The following is a 2,500-nucleotide window of genomic DNA, read 5'->3' on the forward strand; positions in this document are numbered from 1 at the left end:
CCTATGGTTGTCAACTTATTTCGTACGGCCATACCAGCCTGGCAACGCCCGATCTCGTCTGATCTCGGAAGCTAAGCAGGGTCGGGCCTGGTTAGTACTTGGATGGGAGACCGCCTGGGAATACCAGGTGCTGTATGCTCTTTTGCTCATTCACTTAGAAACTGACATCTTGCAATATGCACAAGTAGTCCTTCATGAAAGGGGCTGGAAGCTGTTTTCATTTTGACACGAGAGAGAGAGAGAGACTACCTTGCATTGTCAATTGCTAAATCTGTATATGGATAAGTAGCCTATGGTTGTCAACTTATTTCGTACGGCCATACCAGCCTGGCAACGCCCGATCTCGTCTGATCTCGGAAGCTAAGCAGGGTCGGGCCTGGTTAGTACTTGGATGGGAGACCGCCTGGGAATACCAGGTGCTGTATGCTCTTTTGCTCATTCACTTAGAAACTGAAATCTTGCAATATGCACAAGTAGTCCTTCATGAAAGGGGCTGGAAGCTGTTTTCATTTTGACACGAGAGAGAGAGAGAGAGACCACCTTGCATTGTCAATTGCTAAATCTGTATATGGATAAGTAGCCTATGGTTGTCAACTTATTTTGTACGGCCATACCAGCCTGGCAACGCCCGATCTCGTCTGATCTCGGAAGCTAAGCAGGGTCGGGCCTGGTTAGTACTTGGATGGGAGACCGCCTGGGAATACCAGGTGCTGTATGCTCTTTTGCTCATTCACTTAGAAACTGAAATCTTGCAATATGCACAAGTAGTCCTTCATGAAAGGGGCTGGAAGCTGTTTTCATTTTGACACGAGAGAGAGAGAGAGAGAGAGAGAGAGAGAGAGACTACCTTGCATTGTCAATTGCTAAATCTGTATATGGATAAGTAGCCTATGGTTGTCAACTTATTTCGTACGGCCATACCAGCCTGGCAACGCCCGATCTCGTCTGATCTCGGAAGCTAAGCAGGGTCGGGCCTGGTTAGTAATTGGATGGGAGACCGCCTGGGAATACCAGGTGCTGTATGCTCTTTTGCTCATTCACTTAGAAACTGACATCTTGCAATATGCACAAGTAGTCCTTCATGAAAGGGGCTGGAAGCTGTTTTCATTTTGACACGAGAGAGAGAGAGAGAGAGAGAGAGAGAGAGACTACCTTGCATTGTCAATTGCTAAATCTGTATATGGATAAGTAGCCTATGGTTGTCAACTTATTTCGTACGGCCATACTAGCCTGGCAACGCCCGATCTCGTCTGATCTCGGAAGCTAAGCAGGGTCGGGCCAGGGTCGGGCCTGGTTAGTACTTGGATGGGAGACCGCCTGGGAATACCAGGTGCTGTATGCTCTTTTGCTCATTCACTTAGAAACTGAAATCTTGCAATATGCACAAGTAGTCCTTCATGAAAGGGGCTGGAAGCTGTTTTCATTTTGACACGAGAGAGAGAGAGACCACCTTGCATTGTCAATTGCTAAATCTGTATATGGATAAGTAGCCTATGGTTGTCAACTTATTTCGTACGGCCATACCAGCCTGGCAACGCCCGATCTCGTCTGATCTCGGAAGCTAAGCAGGGTCGGGCCTGGTTAGTACTTGGATGGGAGACCGCCTGGGAATACCAGGTGCTGTATGCTCTTTTGCTCATTCACTTAGAAACTGACATCTTGCAATATGCACAAGTAGTCCTTCATGAAAGGGGCTGGAAGCTGTTTTCATTTTGACACGAGAGAGAGAGAGAGAGAGAGACTACCTTGCATTGTCAATTGCTAAATCTGTATATGGATAAGTAGCCTATGGTTGTCAACTTATTTCGTACGGCCATACCAGCCTGGCAACGCCCGATCTCGTCTGATCTCGGAAGCTAAGCAGGGTCGGGCCTGGTTAGTACTTGGATGGGAGACCGCCTGGGAATACCAGGTGCTGTATGCTCTTTTGCTCATTCACTTAGAAACTGACATCTTGCAATATGCACAAGTAGTCCTTCATGAAAGGGGCTGGAAGCTGTTTTCATTTTGACACGAGAGAGAGAGAGAGAGAGAGACTACCTTGCATTGTCAATTGCTAAATCTGTATATGGATAAGTAGCCTATGGTTGTCAACGTATTTTGTACGGCCATACCAGCCTGGCAACGCCCGATCTCGTCTGATCTCGGAAGCTAAGCAGGGTCGGGCCTGGTTAGTACTTGGATGGGAGACCGCCTGGGAATACCAGGTGCTGTATGCTCTTTTGCTCATTCACTTAGAAACTGAAATCTTGCAATATGCACAAGTAGTCCTTCATGAAAGGGGCTGGAAGCTGTTTTCATTTTGACACGAGAGAGAGAGAGAGAGACCACCTTGCATTGTCAATTGCTAAATCTGTATATGGATAAGTAGCCTATGGTTGTCAACTTATTTCGTACGGCCATACCAGCCTGGCAACGCCCGATCTCGTCTGATCTCGGAAGCTAAGCAGGGTCGGGCCTGGTTAGTACTTGGATGGGAGACCGCCTGGGAATACCAGGT

General features: G+C 47.6%; 8 non-coding genes and 1 pseudogene across 8 annotated transcripts in view; all 9 read left to right on the forward strand.

The window, feature by feature from the left end:
* The first annotated feature begins 20 nt into the window (after positions 1-20).
* On the forward strand, positions 21-139 carry LOC146231920 (5S ribosomal RNA). Its single transcript, XR_014744383.1, has one exon. It is a non-coding gene; the product is annotated as a 5S ribosomal RNA (ribosomal RNA).
* Positions 140-309: 170 nt separating this feature from the next.
* LOC146231921 (5S ribosomal RNA) lies at positions 310-428 on the forward strand. The gene has a single exon (XR_014744384.1). It is a non-coding gene; the product is annotated as a 5S ribosomal RNA (ribosomal RNA).
* A 172-nt stretch (positions 429-600) lies between these two features.
* Positions 601-719, forward strand: LOC146231922 (5S ribosomal RNA). The gene has a single exon (XR_014745423.1). It is a non-coding gene; the product is annotated as a 5S ribosomal RNA (ribosomal RNA).
* A 188-nt stretch (positions 720-907) lies between these two features.
* On the forward strand, positions 908-1,026 carry LOC146231923 (5S ribosomal RNA). Its single transcript, XR_014746285.1, has one exon. It is a non-coding gene; the product is annotated as a 5S ribosomal RNA (ribosomal RNA).
* A 186-nt stretch (positions 1,027-1,212) lies between these two features.
* Positions 1,213-1,342, forward strand: LOC146231924 (5S ribosomal RNA; annotated as a pseudogene).
* A 168-nt stretch (positions 1,343-1,510) lies between these two features.
* On the forward strand, positions 1,511-1,629 carry LOC146231925 (5S ribosomal RNA). Its single transcript, XR_014744385.1, has one exon. It is a non-coding gene; the product is annotated as a 5S ribosomal RNA (ribosomal RNA).
* Positions 1,630-1,805: 176 nt separating this feature from the next.
* On the forward strand, positions 1,806-1,924 carry LOC146231926 (5S ribosomal RNA). The gene has a single exon (XR_014744386.1). It is a non-coding gene; the product is annotated as a 5S ribosomal RNA (ribosomal RNA).
* Positions 1,925-2,100: 176 nt separating this feature from the next.
* On the forward strand, positions 2,101-2,219 carry LOC146231927 (5S ribosomal RNA). Its single transcript, XR_014745424.1, has one exon. It is a non-coding gene; the product is annotated as a 5S ribosomal RNA (ribosomal RNA).
* A 172-nt stretch (positions 2,220-2,391) lies between these two features.
* LOC146231928 (5S ribosomal RNA) overlaps positions 2,392-2,500 on the forward strand; it is a 119-nt gene continuing 10 nt past the window's right edge. The window contains exon 1 of the ribosomal RNA XR_014744387.1: positions 2,392-2,500. This exon is cut by the window's right edge and continues 10 nt beyond it. This is a non-coding gene — a ribosomal RNA (5S ribosomal RNA).

Source organism: Hypomesus nipponensis, chromosome 24, assembly GCF_054491055.1.
Source record: "Hypomesus nipponensis isolate SF chromosome 24, ASM5449105v1, whole genome shotgun sequence".
Taxonomy (NCBI): Eukaryota; Metazoa; Chordata; class Actinopteri; order Osmeriformes; family Osmeridae; genus Hypomesus; species Hypomesus nipponensis.